We start from the raw sequence: 23,825 nt of genomic DNA on the forward strand, positions 1-23,825 counted from the left end.
AATTGGACGCCTTCGAAAAGGAGACCGGCATGACCGCCAACCAAAAAAACTTATTAAAAAAGACGTGTTTTGGGCAGTTTCTAGACATGCCCTTGATAACAAAATCATCCAGAATAATAAGTCATTTGGTATTGAGATCTGGTTATTATGATGGGGTCGGTGCATCGAACGAATCTCTGGTCATGGAGATTGGTGGAAGACCCCGCGAGTTCACCAAAGAGCACTTTTCCCTGATCACAGGGTTAAGATTCAGCGAAAACTACGCAGAGCAACCACGGTACGCTAATGTGGTTGATGGAGGGCTATACAATGTCACCTTCTATAATGGTGCTCTTGGCCGGAAAAGGGCCAACATTGGTGCAGTCCTTGAGAGTAGCCAGGAATGGCCAGATGAGAGGAGGGTGAGACTACTCATCCTCCACTTTCTGTACAATGTTCTCTTGGCGGCCGAGAAGATCGTCGACCTCCCCTGCGATAGCTACATCAAGATAGTGGACGACCCGGTTGTTTTCAACAACTACCCATGGGGAAACGTCTCCTGGGACTTCTTTCTAGATTCTATCAAGGGCTTTGTGAGCAAGGCCAAGACCATCAAGGAGGGTAAGAACCCAAAACTCCACCTGTCGGGTTTCGTGCTCCCACTCCAGATATGGGGTTACGAGTGCATCCCACGATTCGTGGAGCTGGACTTCGCCTCGATACTCGTTGCTGACGCAACGCCGCTGATGAGGCGTTGGGCTACTAAATCAGGGAAGGTCTTGGAGTCCCAACTACAAAAGATTCAATTCCAAGAGGTATGAATATGATTGATAAGAAGATGCACATTTAATTAAATTTTAATCTCTTACTTATAAGAACATGCAAATTTAAATTTTAATTGCTATTAATGCCATTTATTGCTATTTTTCACAGTATATGCTATTAAATATCCATATCCCAATTACCAACTCGGTCAAACCAGTGAAAGATATCATGTTTCACGTAAATGGCGCGGACTTCGTGACTTCTATGTCACAAACTTTCGGGAATTCGTGACGTCTCTGTCACGAAAAAATTGGATGTCGTGACTTCTATGTCAAGAAAAATGAGGATTTCGTGACTTCTCTGTCATAAAAAAAATTGGACGTCGTGACTTCTATGTCACGAAGAATTGGGATTTCGTGACTTCTCTGTCACTAAAAAAAAAATAGATTTCGTGACGTTTACGTCACGTAAATATGAGATTTCGTGACTTCTACACGGATTGTTTAATGGGACTAAAACGTCACGAATGAGAAATATAAAAATCCATAACAAACATAACAAACTAAATAAGAAATAAAGTAAAGTACAACTCCAAATTGGTACATCAAATAAAAATTCTAAAAAAAAAGGAACAATCGAACTCATGTTCGGGGTCGGCTATGGTGGGTCGGGATCGCGTTGCGACATGTGGCTCGATTATGTCCTACTCCACCACACCGACTGCATTTATTCCTTCTATCCCCATCCCCTTCCCATTGAGAGGGAATTCTTTCATTTTTCGGTCTTCCGGCGGCACGAGCCGCAACATGAGGTGGATTTACTAGTTTTTGCGTTACTTCCTCTGGAAAATTTCACGACTCCTCGCTGCCAATTGGATGAATTACACCTGCATAACAACTTCTCCAATATTCGGTGGTGTAGTAATTTGATATGTACTTCTCAACTGCGAAGTTTCGAAAACCGCAAGCCGCAATGCTGTGGGGACAGATAAAGTTGTCAGCTTGAAAGACACGGCAACTACATGTCTTCTCTCTCAAATTTACAGCCCACTTTTGCCCCTCTCTATCAACGACTTCAAACTCGTACACCGATGATGGATGCACCTGTTCCACACTCAATACCATTTTGTTTACGGGTTATAATAATAATAATTTATGGGAAATACTTCGATAACAAGTTTTCGTGACCAAAAAAGGTAGTCGCGAAATCTTGTTCAGTACATACAACGTTGTCACGAAAAACTGGACATATTAAACAACATATTATAAAAAAAAATTAAAATTGAATGCCTATCACGTACCCCCATTCCAGTAGATTTAGCGTGGTATTCTTCAAAAATTTTATTCGCGTCAACGCAAAGGATCGTCAACATTCCCAACGCTTTTTCTCTACGTTCGTAAAACCATTTACTCATTCTCTCCCGGAGAAAATCAAATAGCTTGACAATAGGGAACTCTCTCGGTTTGACATTCATTGCATTCAGCGACTCGGCATTGTTTGATGTCATTATTGAGTACCTCTTCTCCGTGTAGAAACTACGAGCCCATTTTTCGTGGCCTACGTCGTTCTGAAGATACGCTCGGACTATTGGATCTTCCTCATCTATCATAAGCATATATTTTTCAAACTCTGCATACGTGTATGCCTTTGCTGCAGCATAGAATGTCCAATTCACCTCTTTTGATAGACCTTAGATTTGGTTCTTCACGTTCTTCAAAAGATGAAACATGAAATAAACATGCAAAAACCTTTTTCACACTGTTAATGATTCCCGCGTTCCTGTCAGACACTATGACCTGATGTGACCTCTCCCCGATTGCTTCCTTTAACATTGTCAAGAAGTAAACCCACGATTCAGTAGATTCTGAATCACCAGCGCCGAATGCGAGGGGGTAAACTTGTTCATTCGCATCCATACCACATGCTGAAAACAGTGTGCCTTTATAGTAACTCTTCAAAAAAAGTGTCGTCGATGATAACTACGGGCCGCAGATACTTCCACCCTCTTTTCCAAGCACTAAGCGACATGAAGAAGTATTTGAAACGGTGGGATCGAGGAGTTGTGACAAGGTCGAATGACGAACTTGGATTGTTAGTCGACCACATGTACATGAATTTAGGCAGAGATCTATACGATACATCATCGGTGCCAAACAATGATGATAGTGCCGCCTGTTTTGACCTCCATACTTTTTTGTAGGACATTTCCACTCCAAAATCTTGTTGCATGTAGGACATGATGTCTTTGGGTTTGCATGGTGAACATGAGGGATCGATGTATCTGTGTTTCATAGTCTCGCCTACAAATGTGGACGTAGCCTGAGGATGTTCTCCTTGTCTGAATTGTGTAGTACACGTGTGCTCAGAATCATACCTGCAAGAATGTATGAGCAATGTTAATTTCGGGTGATCACGATAATATCAATGTAGAAATAAGTAATAAGTTACCTCCTCACTTCAAAGATCTCGTATGTAATCTTTTTTACTCCACGAACAGACCACGCGCATGAGTCATCTCGACAAACAACATGTATATACCGTTTGTTAGAAGTCTTTGTCTTGAACGTAAAATGTTTGGTGATTGCTAACATGCATAAATGTTTCTTCAGAGTTGCTTTGTTGGCATACAATCCTCCTTTGACTAGTCTCAGCGGAGAGTGAATATCCGACACATCAAGGTCAGGATGCATATTTTGGTTATCCGTGGAAGGCGTAGCGCATTGAATCGTCCTCCTCGTTCTAGAGCAAGGCGTACTAAACCGTTTTGGAGTGCCTGATCGCGGAGGGGTCTGCCATGGTGTGCCTGAACGACTCTGATTCGGGTCGGGGATCTCTGGAGAACTAGCCTCCGACTTAGGAGACGACATGTCCGATTGTGCTGGTTGACCGGTGTTCGGAGTTGAACCAACGCCTGAGTCCAAAACCAACGGCTCTTGCTTCAATGGCTCCATATCTACTACCAAACTAAGTTTGGATCTGTCCGGTTTCTCCTTCCGAAGATGCAAGTAACATTTCAAACTTAGGTCGGAGTCAATACTTACTTGGGGTACCGACCCTTCTGTCTCATAAGAAACACGGAGGACTTGATTTTTAGGTGAGCGATTGAGCGTGACATACAACAACTGCATAAACTCCTCATACGTTGCTTTTGCCGGTATTATGATTCCCACTACACACCCAGGGCCAGTGTCGTATCGTTCATGTTTCACCCATCTACCACTATGCTTGACGAAGGTATGAATGTCTTTCATAACTGCAAATAGTGGAGATAAAGTCACATTAAATTATTTTCTTATAAAAATTTATCATATGCGTAGATATATAGTAAGCTCTTGAATCCATATTATATAATGTCGTTCATGTTTTGTGACTATGTTGTCATTGTAGACTTTAGTTTCGTAACTATGGTGTCACGAAATAATTTAGTTTCGTGACAATATTGTCACGAAATATGGAGTCATGCTGAAGCTTTCGTGACTATGGGGGTCACGAAATAATTTAGTTTCGTGACAATAGTGTCACGAAATAATTTCGTTTTGTGACTATATTGTCACGAAATATGGAGTCATGCTGAAGCTTTCGTGACTATGGGTGTCACGAAATAATTTAGTTTCGTGACAGTCACGAAATAATTTTGTTTTGTGACTATATTGTCACGAAATATGGAGTCATGCTGAAGCTTTCGTGACAACGTTGGTCACAAACATTGTAACGAAATGACTATGTATGAGGGAGCTTATCGGAATAAAGAGCGAAAAGAGTGTCAATGTGGGAGCTTGCTGCGCCAGAACGAGCCGAGAGAGACGGCGGCGAAGGTGGGTGGCCTTGGAAGACGACGGACGTCGCAAACTAAGAGAGAGAAGAGGGATGGCCGTCAAGTTAGAGAGAGATGAAGGACGCCGGCTGAGATTCAGACACCCGGACGACAATGAGACACGACGCCAATGGAGGAGATGCGACGGAGACAATGGAGGAGATGAAACAAGTGCAATGGAGGAGATGAAACCGATAATAAATGAAAGAAAAGAATGCCACCTTCATTACCCAAATCAACGGAAAAAAAAAAAAAAAAAGAACAAATGCAAAAGAATCAAACACAGTGCACACAAATTAAAGGGTAAAAGAAGTGATAAAACAAAATAAGACACTAATAAAAATCGAATGCAAAAAAAAAAAATCTTGAAAGCTGAAGCTACCTTGGTGATCGGATCCTTCCTGGCGAGTCTCTTCAAATGTAGTGCCACTTCACTATCTACATCCTAAAAAACATATCAACAAACGCCGCTGATGAATCCAATTTGATGTAAGTTTTTATTTTTATTTTTAATAATCGTGGTATCGAATCTCGCTGCAAGTTTCGAATTACCACAAAAATGAAATGAAAGATCTAACTGCAATTATAATTAAAGGGAAACGGAAATTCATCTATTTGCATTTTTTTTCAACGCATTTAGATCTGAAAAAAAACACATTTTATAAAAGAATGAAATTCCATAAAGGCAAAAAGAAATTGCTAGCAAACTGTACAAAACCGAACCGAAAATCGGATAAAACCAATATCCAAACCGAACTGAAACCGAAATTTAGACCCACGTCAGCTAACCAAAATTCAGATTCGGATAACCGATCCGGTTTACAAATCTGGTCCGGATATCAGATTTGATTTTGGGAAAATCTGGATATCGGTTATTTAACCGATTCTTTTAATTAAAAATAAATATATATTAAAAAAAAGACTTGACCTAATTTTGAGACCGACCTAGCGTTTTTATTTTTTTTCCCAAATAAGATTTTTCTTTGCCTCGTGGTCTCCGGTTATTTTTTGTTTGGAGGGGATAGAGACAACTACTTTGATCCTTTGGGATGGTGGAAGATCAATTCCATCAAGTATCCAAATTTGTCACGTATGGCTAGAGATGTTCTTGCAGCTCCGGTGTCAACAGTTGCTTCCGAATCGGCTTCCTCCACAAGTGGTCGCATTCTAGATCCTTTTCGAAGTTCTTTGTCTCCGAGAATGGTGGAAGCATTGATTTGCACTAAAAGTTGGTTGAGCTCGTACAAAGATCCTGTTGTATTGCGAGAATACATGGATGAAGTGGAAGCATTAAATGATTCTAAACAAGTTGTTTCGGATAAGATAATTAATTTGATATTTTATTTCACATATTCATTTGTTGTTTGTTTATTAAAACAAATTTATTTTAAATTTATGTGATTATTATTAACAGATGATGGTCAAGTTTTCATAGAAGAACAAACTTCTCATATATCAACTCCTACTGCTATTACAACCTGATTATGTGATCTATAAAGGTAACATACAAATTCAATTGTTGTATGGTTTATTATGATCATTAGGGTTGTAACTTTAATTTTATATTATGATATTTACATGTGCAGGTATTTGGAGACGAGTGTCCTTTTGAATTTTATCTTTTTACTCAGTTTTAGAATATGTATTGTCATTTTGGAGTTTTATAAGAGTCGTTTGTACTCGTTTTTTGAATTTTTACAAACCGGATTTGGATTTTAGAAACTGGATATCCATTTTATAAAACTGGATATTAAATTGGATTTGAAATTTTACAAACTGGATAACCGAATTTTAAAAATTGGATACTAGACTGGATACTGGATTTAAGAAACCAGATAACCGAATATTCGGATAACCGAATTTCGGTTTTAGACTAAATTGGACCGGATACTGGATCGAGTTTTTAAAAACCAAAAATTCGGATTCGGAGACTAAAAATGTCAAAAACCGAACCGAACCGATCCAGTTTCACCCCTAAGCAAAATCAGAGACTAACCAGCAAATTGCTAGAAAAATCACAGACAAAATTACAATCCCTGCACTTCACCCGTAACCCGCCAACGACGACTCTAACTGTTAAGATTACTCACCTCAAACGACTTATCCCCAAATGACAGATTATCAAAATAATCTGTCGTTTCATACAAACACAAATGAATGTTGCTGATGTGGCGATCCCCTTGCAGCCTTCTCTGACCAATCACTGTTCTCGTACCAGCAGAAGAATGTTGATTGGCCAACGGTTTTATCCGTACATCTCCAGTTGCAAACGATCAGCATCACAGCTGATAGGTGCGTTAATCACGCGTAAAACTCCTATTTCCCGAACCAAAAACCGACGAGTCCTCAAGTATTTTAATGGTTTTAGTAGGTTTTTGAGTAGTTTCAGGTTCAAAAGAGCAATAGAGCGTCTACAATCAATTTCGTGGAAAAAGGACGGGATTTGGAGAGAAAACGGTCGAAACAGAGTCAAAAAGAGATAAGCAAGAAGTTGGCAACCTCGCGCGCCGCGCACCCACCATCGCGCGCTGTGCCAAGGCAAAGAACGAGACCGTGCGCCGCGCGCCTCAAGTCGCGCGCCGCGCATACCGGGAAACGCAAACATGAAAATCACAGAGTCTTACGCGCGCTCCGCGCATAGCTGAAATTTGGAGCCGCGCGCCGCGCAAGGATGACCGCGCGCCGCGCCCTTCTTCGGGTTTTGACGGACTTACTTTCCGTTTTTGATGTTTTTGAGCGATTCAACCCATTCCAAAGGCCCAATATGCTCCGAAAATAACTCATTGACCTATATATTAGACTCTAAGCTCTGAAAACAAAAAGCTTCCCTTTAGTTTTAGTTTCTATATTAATGTTTGGTTGTTCTTGAGAGCTTTTGAAAGAGGAAACAGGCGTTCTTCAACGGAATTGACAACCCGACGAGTGCTCCTTCTCCGAATTCAATCGTTCTTCTTTCTTCCCTTTCTTTTATTTATTTTATTGCTTTAAATTATTGTTGCACATCAATTTTATTTAATATGAATTCTGTTTTGGTTTCAATCTTTATTTTAGTGCTTTTAATTATTCTGTTATGTTTAGCGTTGATTATGAATTCCATTAGAGGCTAAGTTTCTTATGGGGTTGCGATGTAGCCGGGATTGATAAGGGTTAGGGGGTTCGTTAGGGTTAGATAATTATTGTTTGCTTCATTATTATGGATTGCTTGATATGAATCGTTCATTATGCTTTCTAGTGATTGATCACCATTAGAATTGTTATCTAGGATTGTTTAGCTACTCGAGAGAGAGAGTAAATAATCGTGCTTTTGTTCATGTCATCATAGTTGACCCTAGGTTATAAACTCTAGGCAATTTATGTAATCGTTTGAACTCTTGTTTCATTGCGTGTGATTGTTTTAATAGGATTAGATGCCGAGAGGATAATAATCCGTCAATTGCATAGGTTTGCTAGAACACTCGAGAGAGGCTAGTGAATAATTTTGATAGAGTGAGATTAGTATCCATAGGAGTAGATTTTGTTGTTCGAGCCCGAAACCCCCGTCCTAGTTAGTTCCGGTGAAATCGTGACCCCTACTTTCTCTTCTTGCAAAACTCATAGTTAACTTTTTGCTTTGGTTTTATTATTTCTTTTGTTACAACCATCTTCTCAACTTTACTTGGAATTAATTAGCATCAAGTTTTAGAAAATCGCTAGAGTAACTAGTCTCTGTGGGTACGATACTCGAATTTACATTCTATATTACTTGGGCGACACACGTACGCTTGCGTGTGCGAGAAATATCGCAACAAGTTTTTGGCGCCGTTGCCGGGGACTAGTTTACAATAGCGATTGAATTTACTTGCTCTTGCTATTTAATTTCTTTATTTTTGTTTTCTAACTTTTCGTGTCATTTTCTTTCTTTTGAAGGTGTATGCGAAAAGACGGGTCATCAGCTCTCGTTCCAATCAACCCTGAGATCGAAAATTTTTGCAGAAAAAATCGAAAAGAATCAAAGGAACGAGCAATGGAAGAGAACAGTAACAACGCCAAGGAGCCCAAGACCCTATTCCAATACGGGCTGCCGCCGACCGATGCCACACAATCGGCCATTGTTCTTCCGGTACTTGCGGGTAATCAGAATTTCGAAATCAAGACCGGCGTGATCCATATGGTGCAACAATCCCAATTTTCGGGATCACTGGCCGAAGACCCGCAAGATCATCTCACCAACTTCGTCGAGATCAGCAACACGTTCAAGCTCCACAACGTGTCCGACGAAGCCATCCGCCTCCGCCTCTTCCCGTTTTCACTACGGGACCGAGCCAAGACGTGGCTCAACTCCCTCCCGCCGGGTTCCATCACCTCGTGGGCGGACTTGCGTGTAAAGTTCATCTCGAAGTTCTTCCCATTCGAGAAGATGCATAAGAGGCGTAACGAAATCCATTCGTTCTCCCAGTTCGATGGTGAGTCGTTATTTGAAGCTTGGGGGCGCTTCAAGGAGCTGCAGCGGAAGTGTCCTAACCACGGCATCCAAGGGTGGATGATGGTGCAAATCTTCTACGGCGGCCTTTCTCCTTCATCGCGCACCCTCGTCAACACCGCCGCGGGAGGATCTTTCTTCCAAAAGACCGAGGAGGAAGCTCATGCCATCCTCGAGGAGCTCGCGTACAACAACGACCAATGTCCATCCGAGCGAAGGATTCAGAAGCGCGAGCCGGTCACGCCCGAGATGGAAATGATAAAAGCCCTCGCAGCACAGGTGGCCGACCTCACCAAAACGCTCCACGGGCAGCAAGCTACAGTTCAGGCCATCCAAGCCCCTACTCCCGAGCCGTGCTTCTGGTGTGCCGGCCCTCATTCTAGCGATGAGTGTGCGCAAGGGAACAAGGGCCAACAAGCAAGCTTCATCGACAATCGGCCGCCCTACAATCAAGGCCCGATGAGCAACTATCAGAATGGAGGATGGCGCGGCCCCCAAAATAACATGCCGATGCAACCCGCACCGCAAGCTCAGCCTCGACCGCCTCAGAATCAGCCCCGACCACCGCCGTATCAAGCACCACCATTGCGAGCTTACAAGAACGAGACTAATCTGGAGGAGCTCGTAGCTAATCTGGCCACGTCGACGACTGCCTTCGTGAATACCACCACCGACTTCATGCATGAAACGAAGACAGCCCTCTCGAACCAATCGGCACAGATCCGAAACCTCGAGACGCATGTGGGGCAGCTCGCCAACGCCATCCACACACGACCCCAAGGCACGCTTCCATGCGTCCCCGAAGTGAATCCAAGGGAGCACTGCAATGCCATTTCTCATCAACACGTTGCAGCCACCAAGAGCCCGAAGAAAGAAGAAGAAGAGGCTGCCCCGGTCACCAAAGCTCTTAAGCCGCACCCGCCGGTCCATACATATGAGCCGCCACTTCCGTTCCCGCAAAGGCTCACGGTGGCACTTTCCGCCGAGTGTAGTGCGCTTCTAAAACAAGAGCTCCCGCCAAAATTAGAAGATCCGGGCAAATTCACATTGCCGTGCACCATTGGAGACATCTTCATCGAGAACGCGTTGTGCGATCTTGGTTCGGGCATCAACCTTATGCCGTCGGCCGTCTTCACCAAACTCGGGGTGGGTGAACTAAAGCCCACGCGCACCACTCTCCAACTGGCGGATCGGACCGTAAGGCACCCGCGCGGTTTCGTGGAAGACCTCCTCGTGAAAGTTGGAAAATTCACTTTTCCGGCCGATTTCTACGTCATCGACATGGACGAGGATCGCGATATCCCCATTCTTTTTGGGAGGGCTTTCTTAGCCACTTGTGGTGTTCGCATAGACGTGCAAAGAGGGGAGCTAAAGACGCGCGTGAAGAACGAGGAAGAGACATTCGGGACCTGCGAAACCCGAAAGCGCAAGAAGGAAGAGGAAGAGGTCTACGTCCTCGAGACGCACGAAGTCGCCAATCCACCATCCACACCTCCGCCACGGGCTCCTAAAGAAGAATCAACAAAAACTGCGAGCAAGGGTGAAAAGCTGAAGTCTCCATCCAAGCCATGGCGAGGACATTGGCCAAAACCATTCAAAGAGGCATGGAGGAAGAAAGAGCGCGTGAAAGAAGATCCACCGCCGCCCGAGCGCGGCGGCGACGAGTAGGGGAGTTCTACCACCCCCGCTAGGTAAGTTCTCTGTCTCCCTTGTTTTTATGGATCTACATTGAGGACAATGTAGAGATTGAGTTTGGGGGGGGGGGGGGGGGGGGGTGAACTACTTTGTGGGGGATTTCTATTAGATTAGGTTGTCTTTATTTAATTTTTATTTTCTTAATTTTGTTTGGTGATTGCTTAGAGGTGATAGTATTAAAGTGTTTTCTCTCGTTACTTGCCAATGATACCATGTATTTTCGAAGAAATCCGAGTTCGAGTCAATTTTAAAATTTTTTGTGCTTCATTGTGATTGACTAGTGGTTTGAGTAACGCAATTTCGGTTGATTTTTCCCATTTATGCACACACGTTCGTCCCGGGGTTTGAGTAGTCCTTAGAGGTTCGATCACATCTTTAAATGTCTTTTAGCTCACGAACACTAAGAACTGCTCTAGCCCTCTTCGAGGCGAAATGACCTGACACGAACCTAGGAAATATGACATAGGCCTTCATTTTGTTAGCCACTCTAAGCCATAAAGCCGTCCCGTAACATCCCCTTGAGCACCCTTTCAGAAAAAGCCGAACGATGAATCCTTTCTCGATACTTAGTCAGAAAAAGCCGAGCCAATAATGTTTCAAATCCCACAAAGAACCCCGTTAACTTAGCGACTCTTGAGTGAATTCTTTCGATTTTGTGACATGTTTTTTTTTACTAGTCTCCACGTGTTTTATAGTTCATTAGACACCACGCCGGTGATTGTTCGTTTTCATGTTTATTGTTTTGTATAAGAAAGAAAAAAAAAAGAGAGAAAAAAAAATCGAAAAAAAAGAGAAAAAGAAAAAGAAAAAAAAACTACAAAAAAAAGAGTGTTTAATTTATGCGTTTTATTTATTTATTTGTATTAGTTTTTGGCGTGGTGTTCTGTGACATTAGTTTTAGAGACTAGATGTTGCATAGTCAAAGTTTGGGGGGGAAAACATTGGAAAGTAAAGGCTTAGGAGAGAAAACGTGCGCGAAAGGTGAAATTTTATGTCATGAACGTGAGAATGGGTGAGAAAGAAATATCATGTGAAAGTTGGTGAGTTGGTGAGATTGAGTCGCTAGGTTGACGTTTTAGCCACATTTTGACCATATCCTACCGTTGACCCTAGCCTAACATTACAAGCCGACAAAGCCCTATTGATTTCCTTGGTAAGTGTCTTGCATTAGTGGAGAGTGAGCGGCGAAAAGCATTATGGTGTTCGAATTTCATTCATCTCATTATTATTTGAGCATTCTACATTAGAAGATGTGAACGAACATATTGAGTTGATCTCTCTCTCTTTCGGGACATATTTCACACACGGGGGATTTTGATCGGGAATGTGTTGCAAAAGGCCATTATTAGTCAATCTAATTATTTTTGGGTTTCATGTGATGATTGACTTGGATTCGGAAATTTTTGTAGGTTGAGGCATGTAACTAACACTGGATATTGTTGCTAACTTTGCAATCACCATTCATTTTTAGTGTAACTTCTTTGGTGTGTTTATTTTATTGTTTAGTCTTTTGTGTTGCTTGAGAACAAGCAACGGTTTAAGTTTGGGGGGATTTGATAGATGCGTTAATCACGCGTAAAACTCCTATTTCCCGAACCAAAAACCGACGAGTCCTCAAGTATTTTAATGGTTTTAGTAGGTTTTTGAGTAGTTTCAGGTTCAAAAGAGCAATAGAGCGTCTACAATCAATTTCGTGGAAAAAGGACGGGATTTAGAGACAAAACGGTCGAAACAGAGTCAAAAAGAGATAAGCAAGAAGTTGGCAACCTCGCGCGCCGCGCACCCACCATCGCGCGCCGCGCCAAGGGAAAGAACGAGACCGCGCGCCGCGCGCCTCAAGTCGCGCGCCGCGCATACCGGGAAACGCAAACATGAAAATCACAGAGTCTTACGCGCGCTCCGCGCATAGCTGAAATTTGGAGCCGCGCGCCGCGCAAGGATGACCGCGCGCCGCGCCCTTCTTCGGGTTTTGACGGACTTACTTTCCGTTTTTGATGTTTTTGAGCGATTCAACCCATTCCAAAGGCCCAATATGCTCCGAAAATAACCCATTGACCTATATATTAGACTCTAAGCTCTGAAAACAAAAAGCTTCCCTTTAGTTTTAGTTTCTATATTAATGTTTGGTTGTTCTTGAGAGCTTTTGAAAGAGGAAACAGGCGTTCTTCAACGGAATTGACAACCCGACGAGTGCTCCTTCTCCGAATTCAATCGTTCTTCTTTCTTCCCTTTCTTTTATTTATTTTATTGCTTTGGATTATTGTTGCACATCAATTTTATTTAATATGAATTCTGTTTTGGTTTCAATCTTTATTTTAGTGCTTTTAATTATTATGTTATGTTTAGCGTTGATTATGAATTCCATTAGAGGCTAAGTTTCTTATGGGGTTGCGATGTAGCCGGGATTGATAAGGGTTAGGGGGTTCGTTAGGGTTAGATAATTATTGTTTGCTTCATTATTATGGATTGCTTGATATGAATCGTTCATTATGCTTTCTAGTGATTGATCACCATTAGAATTGTTATCTAGGATTGTTTAGCTACTCGAGAGAGAGTAAATAATCGTGCTTTTGTTCATGTCATCATAGTTGACCCTAGGTTATAAACTCTAGGCAATTTATGTAATCGTTTGAACTCTTGTTTCATTGCGTGTGATTGTTTTAATAGGATTAGATGCCGAGAGGATAATAATCCGTCAATTGCATAGGTTTGCTAGAACACTCGAGAGAGGCTAGTGAATAATTTTGATAGAGTGAGATTAGTATCCATAGGAGTAGATTTTGTTGTTCGAGCCCGAAACCCCCGTCCTAGTTAGTTCCGGTGAAATCGTGACCCCTACTTTCTCTTCTTGCAAAACTCATAGTTAACTTTCTGCTTTGGTTTTATTATTTCTTTTGTTACAACCATCTTCTCAATTTTACTTGGAATTAATTAGCATCAAGTTTTAGAAAATCGCTAGAGTAACTAATCTCTGTGGGTACGATACTCGAATTTACATTCTATATTACTTGGGCGACACACGTACGCTTGCGTGCGCGAGAAATATCGCAACAACAGCCTGTCAATATCGAATATTCCCTTTTCTTATGTACAAATCATTGTGTGTAAAAACAATCATTGATGAATGAAAACATAAGTTGATTTCATTTCCTTTTCTAAGGGTTATACTCTTTTCTACTTCCTCTATATGGTATCAGAGCCAATATCAGCTTAAAACCAAAAATTGCCGAACTCAACCGAAACCCACATCTAGCTGAACCAGTAAACCAACAGCCTATTATACCCATTCCTCAACCTAAGATCAACCCAGGAAACCAGATTCTCACCATTAGACTCACAGAAAGCAACTACCTTCTCTGGCGCCAGTAAGTACTCACTGATGTCCGAGGTCATGGCCGGACAAAAATCCTCACTCCCACTGGACCACCACCACCAGCCCTACTCGACGGCCAACCAAATGCTGCTCATGACATTTGGCTCTGCCAAGATCAGCTGATGGCCTCATGGTTACTCGCCTCTATAAGTGAGCCGATTCTTATCTCTACTGTTGGTTTGGATAATGCTTGTCAGATCTGGTACACCCTGGAACAAGATTTTGCAGACCAGTCAAAAGCAAAAATTCTCCAACACAAACTCCAAATCCAGACAATGAAGAAGGGAAATCTCACAATGAGAGAATACATGTCAAAGATGAAGGCGTGCATCGACATCCTGTTCTCTGCAGGTCACAGACTATCAGCTGAAGACCAGATCCTTCACATCCTTGCAGGGCTCGGAAGTGAATACGACCCTGTTGTGGTTTCCATCACCACTCGATCAGAGCCATTCACCCTTAACGACGTGATCTCTCTCCTGCTCAGCTTCGAAGCACGCATGGACAGAGGAAACAACAACTCAGCCAACGACTCCAACCTCCCAAGCATCAACCTCACTCAGTACAACAACCAACGCCGACAACAATACCCTTCTAGGCCTTCCCCTCAAGACCTACCAATACTCCAGCAGGGGTGGTCGTGGCGGTCGCGGACGTGGCAGAAGCTCCAACAGTCGCCTGGTGTGTCAAATCTGCGGCAAACAGGGCCACGTGGCCTCCAGGTGCTTCAACCGCTACAACAGCGCGTTTACTGGCTTCACCTCATCAGATGTGTTAAATTTCTCGGGCCACAACACCAGAGGTAACTCAACTGACCACCACACAGCAGGTCACAACCCAACAGCCTTGGCAGCGATATTCTCCCCAAATGAGAACTCTGCAAGTGACGACGCCTGGTACCCGGACTCCGGAGCCACTCACCACGTCACCAATGACCTGCAGAACCTAAACATTGGCAGTGAGTACAGGGGCAACAACAAAGTCAACATCGGCAATGGTACTGGACTCTCAATCTCAAACACTGGATACTCTATTCTCTCATCCTATAAACCCAAATCCAGAAAATTCATTCTCAAAAACTTACTACATGTCTCTGATATCACAAAAAAATCTGATAAAGGACAGATTTTCAACAAATAATATTGTTGTGGAGAAAAATGTAATGGAAAATTTGGGGTTTTCATGGATTCTAAGGTTAACAATTTAAGTATAAATTTTTGGGGTAAATTCAATGATGATTCCAAATTTTTGCTGATGACTTTTGTGCTTGGTAAGGCATCTCTCTCGTTGTTGGTTCATATGTAATAAAGTACTAAGGTTTGGAAAACTTGAATGGACTTTTGATTTGGCTAAGGAATTCAGTGGTAATTCTCGTATGCTTGACGACTGTGTGTAGATATGATAATTGCCGTGCATTCGGGTTTGTTTTGCTGGCTGATTAAATCTATGATTCTGAAGTTTATTTTTAGGTTTGACGGCGATGTGACAGATATGTTCTTTTTTAGCATTCTGATTTTGAAATTCTGAATTTAAGTATATGTGGATTGAGTTGCTATGTTGACCGATTTCGAGATTTAGGATACCTTATAGCGTTATAAGAAATGTTGACTTCTATTGGTATTAAATTTGGGATTATTCCTATTCTATGACTTATACAAAGATTTTGGACCAAAATCTACTAAACCCAAATAAATCCTAAACTATGACTACCTATTTTCACTAAATACAAAAATACCCTTACTTTTAATAACATTTGATTCTCTTTCTTATTGAATTATTTGACTTTCTTTATTTATTTTTGGATTAATGGGATGTGTTATTCACGTCCCTCTCTCTTCCCTCTCTTTTCCGTATTTCATGTCTATGTGTCTTCCCTCACGTCTCACGTTTCTGGGTTTTCGTTGAAGATTTATTGACATTGATGTCAATAAATATGCATTTTTATGGACATTAATCTCAATAAATCTTCAACAATTCTGGGAAATTCCTTTGAAGATTTATTGACATTGATGTCAATAAATATGCATTTTTATTGACATCAATGTCAATAAATCTTCAACGATTCTGGGAAATTCCTTTGAAGATTTATTGACATTGATGTCAATAAAAATGCATATTGATTGACATCAATATCAATAAATTTTCAACGAAAACCTATAAATTTTCAGAGCTGATCCCAGGCCTCCCAAACGACGTCGCCGAGCTATGCCTCCTCCGACCACCGCTGTCGTGCCCTCGACCCCGGCCCACCTCAGCTCCTCCCACCTCGCCGTCGATGTCACCGAAACCCTCTTCGCCCATGCCCAACCAAAAGATTCGAGAGCGACGGCGAGTTTCGAATCCCGCCAGGCGTGACAGAGCAACGAACGCGTTGGAGCTCGACAATCGTCTCCGTCGAGCTGGTTTTCGCTCGATTAAGAAGCCGAGCCGCACCGCTTCCTCGCTCCGTGTTGTGCGTTGACTCCATCTTGTTGTGGACATCGTTGATAAGCTTCTTCAAGTAGTACCAGCTTTCTCCAGCAAAGATTTGGGTTTTGATTATAGGGTTTTAGCCACAGATTGAAGAACACAAATCAAAAAGAAGAAGATAGAATCATTGTAGCAGAGAGAGAGAGAGAGAGAGAGAGAGAGAGAGAGAGAGAGAGAGAGAGAGAGAGAGAGAGAGAGAGAATGACAAATGAGTGGAGAGTAAAAAAAGGGTAAAAGAGTAAGTTAAACAAAATGAAAGTCATATATTTGGATTAATTTAGACATATTGGATTTTGGTCAAAAAATAGTGTAGAGGTAATAATTTAGGAATAATCCCATTAAATTTAGATATATTTATGGGCCGAAGAAAAGCCCAAAATTGTCAGGTTATTAATTAATGGGATTATTCCTAAAGTATGATCTCTTCATTAATTTTGGACCAAAATCCATTAAGTCCAAATTAATCCAAATCTATGACCCCATAAATTGGGCAATTACATTTTTAACCCTTTTTTCTCTCTTTACCTAAATCAACGGAAAAAAAAACCCAAATCAACAGAGGAATACCACCTCCAGGAAGAGCGTCGTTATGTGACTCATCGGTGTCGGATCCAAGCATCTCAATCCACGACCCAATCGTCCCCTCCGCCGCTCTGAAGATCCTCCGACGCTAGAGAATTTTGAAACCACCTTCATTACTCGCCGGAGACTTCCCTCTCGGCCGCGCTGCATCGCCGGAGTTCAAACGACGCTGAGAGTTCCGGCGGAAGACCTCAACGCCGAGGCCAATGTCAATAAATCTTCAAAGGAATTTTCCATAATCATTGAAGATTTATTGACATTAATGTCAATAAAAATGCATATTTATTGACATCAATGTCAATAAATCTTCAACGAAAACCCAGATATTTATCAAGAAACTATTTCTGAAAATTTATGGGTTTTCGTTGAAGATTTATTGACATTGATGTCAATAAATATGCATTTTTATTGACATTAATGTCAATTGATGTCAATAAATATGCATTTTTATTGACATTAATGTCAATAAATCTTCAATGATTCTGGAAAATTCCTTTGAAGATTTATTGACATTGGCCTCGGCGTTGAGGTCTTCAACCGGAACTCTCAGCGTCGTCTGAACTCCGGCGATGCAGCGTGGCCGAGAGGGAAGTCTCCGGCGAGTAATGAAGGTGGTTTTCAAAATTCTCGAGCGTCGGGGGATCTTCAAAGCGGTGGAGAGGACGATTGGGTCGTGGATTGAGATGCTTGGATCCGACGCCGATGAGTCACAGAACGACGCTCTTCCTGGAGGTGGTATTCCTCTGTTGATTTTTTTTTTGGTAAAGAGAGAAAGAGGGTTAAAAATGTAATTGCCCAATTTATGGGATCATAGATTTGGATTAATTTGGACTTCATGGATTTTGATCCAAAATTAATAGGGAGATCATACTTTAGGAATAATTCCTTAATTAATTATATTTTAAAGCAGCATTAGATTGAGATCTGATTTCTTTCCTAATATAATATATACATACTTACTCTTCTGCTTTTGACTACTGAAGTGGTTTTAGTTTTACCTAACAAAAACGACAAATATATAGTTAAGTTGACTCTACCAAAGGCAAAGTCATTAGCTTAGTTAAGCTTCCCAAGGCAGATTGAGATATCTACTTTCGTTCCTAATATATACGTACATTCTTCTTCTGCCTTTGAAGTCTTACCTACCAAAAAAAAGGCAAATGGATAGTTTAGTCGACTCTACCAAAGGCAAAGTCTGCGTTACCGGGGCTTCGGGTTTTTTGGCCTCTTGGCTTGTTAAGCAATTGCTCTTGTCTGGTTATCATGTCATCGGAACTGTCAGGGACCCAGGTATTGTTTTATCATGATTTATTATACTATTTTCCTTGTACATCATTGTTACGCTGCAAGAAATGAACGTATATGAATGCATGTGTGTAGTAATCATATATACGTACCAATGTAGGAAACGAGAAGAAAGTAGGGCATCTATGGAGTCTTGAAGGGGCAAAAGAGAGACTCCAATTGGTGAAGGCTGATCTGATGGAAGATAGGGCATCTATGGAGTCTTGAAGGGGCAAAAGAGAGACTCCAATTGGTGAAGGCTGATCTGATGGAAGAAGGAAGCTTCGACGACGCGATCATGGGGTGTCATGGCGTGTTCCACACCGCTACTTCGGTGGTTAAACCGTTGTCCGATCCCAAGGCATGTTGCTTTTAATGAAATGTCCATGACCAATAATTTATATTTAGTTGAAATATCACTACAACAAATACGACAATTACCGACGATTTTTCTCGTCGGTAATAACCCTATAATCGTCGCTAAATCTATTTAGCGACGATTATTATCGTCGCTAAATCTATTTAGCGACGATTATTATCGTCGCTAAATGTCCGTGCCTAAATATATTTAGCGACGATTTATTCGTCGCTAAATATTTACCGACGATATTAGCGACGATAATGTCGTCCCTAAATGTCGTGACGAGAAGTTTTTTTCTATTTTGAAACAGGTAATTAGCGACGACTTTGTCGTCGCTAATTCACGCGCGAAAATTTCCCGCGTGAATTAGCGACGACAAAGTCATCGCTAATTACTTCTGTGTAATAATATTTTGAGTCGTCGCTATTTATTATTTTTTTATTTTTTTTCGTCGTTAATTATTTATTTTTTATGGTTTTTTGTTTATGAAATTCTAAAATGAAATTCTAAAATGAAAAATCAAATAAAAACTAAATTATATTATCCAAATCAAGAAATATATAAAATCCATTTACGTACGTTTTCGGTTATCGAGAAATATGTAAATAATAATCTAATATACACAAAATATCTAATAAAACACTAGTCGCGACGTTTGCTTTGTCGTCTCGCCGCTCGTTTTCCCCCTCCTCGACGTGAAACGCTCTTTTGCTGGCGCTGAAGTTCTGCAGGCTGCGGCGTCAGAGTAGACTGACTTGGTCCGCCGGGCGTCGTCTGCTGGCTGGCGTCGGGAGTCCTCTGCTGGCCGCTCGTCGGAGTTTGGACGTCGGGCGTCGGAGTGTGGACGCCGGCCGTCGGAGTCTGCTGGCTGTGGGATGACGGAGCCTGCTGCGAGCTCTGCGGAAATTGGGACATGAACGAGCTAAGGTTGAGGCCGGGCACCTGACTCTGTATTGTCTCGGCGAACGCGGCGAGGGTCGATGTCAACACCTCCTGCGAGATATATCCTGGTTGCGACGTCCCAGCCTCCGAACCGTAGACTTCGGCGACTTCAGCCGCCATCCGTGCTCCATGTGGCACCAAACGTCCGACGCCGGTCAAGTGATCAGTCCGCGAACCCATAATATCGCGGATCGCCTGCTGCTCTAGGACGGAAATATCAACGTCCGCTCCTTGGTGCTCAGCCTCCGCTCGCAACGTGTTGAACCTAGCGACCAGCCGATCCTGATATAATTAACTAGTTAGTATATATTAATCGAAAAATAAGAAAAATAAATGTAAACTTACATAACGTGCGGAGGCTTCAGGAGTCAGCCATTCGGACTTGTCGGACTGATGTTGGCGCTTGTAGCTCGCAAACAAGCTCTCGAAAGCGCCTGTCTCGGCGCTCTTTTGCATGTAAACAAAACTTCAAGTGTTAGATAATTTTAACGATTTGATGTATCATATAAACATAAAACTTACGTTCTTCATGCGGTGGGTCGAGAACCCAATCGTCCCCTGTCGAGTCTTCGTCTTCTTCTTCGCGCGATTCGCTTTGTTCTTCGCTTGTATGGCCTGTAATATAAGTAAACGTACACGTAAATAACAAATCGTTTAATAAAAGGGTAAACACATATTTAACGTAAATGATTTGATTACCTTAAACTCATCGCTCGTATAGCGTTGTATCAGCGTCTCCCATTCGGTGTCGAGCTTAACGGTCCTCGGTTTCAGCGACCGCGCCACCTGTACGCTGCTCTTGCAGTCGATGTCGAACCATGACCGCAAGGTATGCCTCCAATCGCGAAGACGAGTCTTCGCGTCTCGAATGATTGCCGCATCGACAATCGCCTTCTTCTTCCCGGTTGCATCACCATCGACTCGAATGTCGTACTTGTCTCGAATCGCTGCTCGGATCTCGGCCTCCTTCGCCGACCCCACGTTCGCATTCGTCCACCTTGGGATCGTAGGCGAGATCTTGTCTCGGACGACCAACCCGAGCGTGTTCGCGAACGTCGCGAGATCCGGATCCATCTCGCGCTCTGGCTGCAAGAACGACTGAAACTCTTCGTTATAAACAACGACATCCTTCACCCCGGGGCGCCGTGCACGCTCAGATCGAAGCCCGACCGTCGGCCCACGCACGGCCGGTTCGATATCCTCGTCTTCTTCTTCGACGCCATCACGTACGGGCGCTGACTGGCAATAATTCGGGAGACGGGCTAAGAAGTCATCCCCGCCTCCGCTGCCTCCAGCTCCAGTAGCCGAAGCCATCTGAAATTCAAAACAAAATTCACGATCCTACCGAAATTTCGGCAGAACCTCCCCTATAAACTTAACAACCCGTCATCAAGCCTTTAACTTTAAAACCTGCATAGAAACATCCTAAAACTAACAATAAATCAAACCTCAGTGGTTCGATTATTAAAATTCATAATCCATATCAACTAATTTACCTAATATAAATATTTATAACTAATTTAAATATTTATACCTAATATTTAATTTTATAACTAATTTAAATATTTGTGTAAACTAATTAATATAAATAACTAATTTAAACTAATTAATTCTATAAACTAATTTAAATTACCTAATATAAATATTTATAACTAATTAATACAATTCCATTTATTTATAACTAATTTAAATAATTTAAATTACCTAATATAAATATTTATAACTAATTTAAATATTTATAACTAATTCATAATCCATATAGACTAATTAATTTCACATTATTAATCATTTGTAACAAGAATTAAATACAATTCCATTTAATTTACATAAACTAACTAATTGTTTTTCCATAATTTTACCTAATATAAATATTTATAACTAATTTAAATATTTATACCTAATATTAAAATTTATAACTAATTTAAATATTTGTGTAAACTAATTAATATAAATAACTAATTTCAACTAATTAATTCTATAAACTAATTTAAATTACCTAATATAAATAACTATATACTAATTAATACAATTCCATTTATTTATATAAAGTTATATATATATATAAATAAATAATATATTAATTATATAAATAACTAATATATAAATATATAAAGTTATAAAAAAAAAAACTTACCGTGACAAATACAAACGGCGTCGGTGGTGGACGAGGATGAGGAAGAGCAGTGCTGCCGGACCGGGGCGGACGAGGACGAGGACGGCGTCGGCGGCGGAGCGGCGGAGGAGCTGCAGACAGGAGAGAGATGTGAGGAGAGAGAGATAAGTGAGGAGAGAGAGACTTACCGGGGAGGCACACGGCGGAGGAGGCGCACGGCGGAGGAGGAGAAACCAGAGAGAAAAATGAGGATTTTTTAGGGTTTGGGAGCGAATGAGGGAACTGGGTCGCGATCTGGTATTTAAAGACATTTAGCGACGATTAAATCGTCGCTAAATGATTTCAAATCGTCGCTAAATGAACTTAATTGAACCAGTCATTTAGCGACGATTTCTTTGTCGCTAATAGTAAATTTCACATCTTTAGCGACGATTAAATCGTCGCTAAATCATTTCGTTTTAATTTAATGGGAGGGATTTTTCCCTCTTTAAAATTCGTCAAAATTCGAAAACATTTAGCGACAAGTATTTCGTCGCTAATTGTATAGCGACGATAAAAAAAATATTTAGCGACAATAAAATCGTCGCTAAAGGTTTTCGTCTTAATTAAATTTGAGGGATTTTTCCTCTTTAAAATTCGAAATTAATTCAACATTATTAGCGACGATATTATCGTCGCTAACTGAATTCAGAAATCATTAGCGACGAATTTATCGTCGCTAATTATTTCCCCGCGAACTTAGCGACGACAAAAAAGAATTAGCGACGATAAAGTCGTCGCTAATTATCTTTGCCGCCAAACTTTAACATTTTTCGCCCCAAAAAAATAGCGACGATAATATCGTCGCTAAAAGGGTGATTAGCGACGATTTATTAGCGACGATAAAGTCGTCGCTAATAGTTTCGTCGCTAAATGTGGTATTTCTTGTAGTGTATATATACACACACACGTAGATTATATATCTATAAGTAATAATTATAAAAGCACAATAAAAAAGATATAAGACGTCAAAAGCAGTAATGAATTGGTATAAATCTTTAACTTAAACCTACCAAAAATTAACAAACCCTTGATTGTTTGAAGGAAAATGTCACGACCCGCGAGCGTCGTCACCTCGCCCGCAAGCCGCGACTCGACGGAACCAACATCACGTAGCGGGAGCATATCATATATGAATAATGAAATGTAAACAAGACATTTAAAGTAAATATATAATTTACGAAACATATAATATACGAAATACGATATTATTAAAAGTGCGGAAACGTTTACAACAAAAGTGGTTATCGGAAATCTCGGGAAATTTTTCGTTTTTTCTTTCAGAACTAGAAGTCGTATATCGACCCTTATACATACATATATATGTACATAGAAGCTCCCGACTTTACATATATACACGGGATATTATTTAAGGAAGAGTCGATATTATTCAAAACATTATATATCTAGAGGTCTATTTCCCGAGCCAGAACCCATAGCCCGTAGGTCAAGAGATACGCGTTCCGTCTCAGTTTCCTTCTCGGTCGTCTACAATGCCGCCTTGCCCTTATCTACATTACCAAGGGACATAAAACTATGAGTCGAATGACTCAGCAAGCGGGAGTCTAGCCTATGAAAGAAAAGCAGCTAATGCAAAGCATGTGACGTGCGAACAAGCAAACAAGAATGCAGGATGCAGCTATCACCTAAAAGTGACTAATGAGCGCGCATCCTAGAATACTAGCCGTCCCGCAAGGTTATACACTCCTCACTGCTATAACCCCCGATCCGACTAGAGACCAGTTTCCAACTTCGAGCAGCAGTCGTCAACTAATCTAAGTTTTAACGCTTGTCTGGGATCCACTAGTGGTACATCCTTCATCATGACGTCAGCGCCACTGGTCTCTGGCATAGTGAGCTCGCGAACCGCGACCATCACCCACTACGCCCCGGTGTGCTCAAGGCAACTTCCGGTGAGTCTTCCAGCAAGCAATGAGCTCGCGATGCGCG

The 23,825-nt window shown here is 41.5% G+C and overlaps 1 long non-coding RNA gene and 1 other non-coding gene across 2 annotated transcripts; both read left to right on the plus strand.

Annotated features, from left to right (window-relative positions):
• The first annotated feature begins 14,442 nt into the window (after positions 1-14,442).
• Positions 14,443-14,580, plus strand: LOC149389362 (small nucleolar RNA Z247). The gene has a single exon (XR_016301129.1). It is a non-coding gene; the product is annotated as a small nucleolar RNA Z247 (small nucleolar RNA).
• Positions 14,581-18,378: 3,798 nt separating this feature from the next.
• On the plus strand, positions 18,379-18,775 carry LOC149389363 (uncharacterized). The gene is made up of 3 exons (XR_016300719.1): positions 18,379-18,426; positions 18,542-18,555; positions 18,626-18,775. It is a non-coding gene; the product is annotated as an uncharacterized LOC149389363 (long non-coding RNA).
• Positions 18,776-23,825: the final 5,050 nt, after the last annotated feature.

This window comes from Urtica dioica, chromosome 8 (genome assembly GCF_054948205.1).
Source record: "Urtica dioica subsp. dioica isolate 48M chromosome 8, U.dioica_male_clone48M_v1_H2, whole genome shotgun sequence".
In the NCBI taxonomy this organism is placed as follows: Eukaryota; Viridiplantae; Streptophyta; class Magnoliopsida; order Rosales; family Urticaceae; genus Urtica; species Urtica dioica.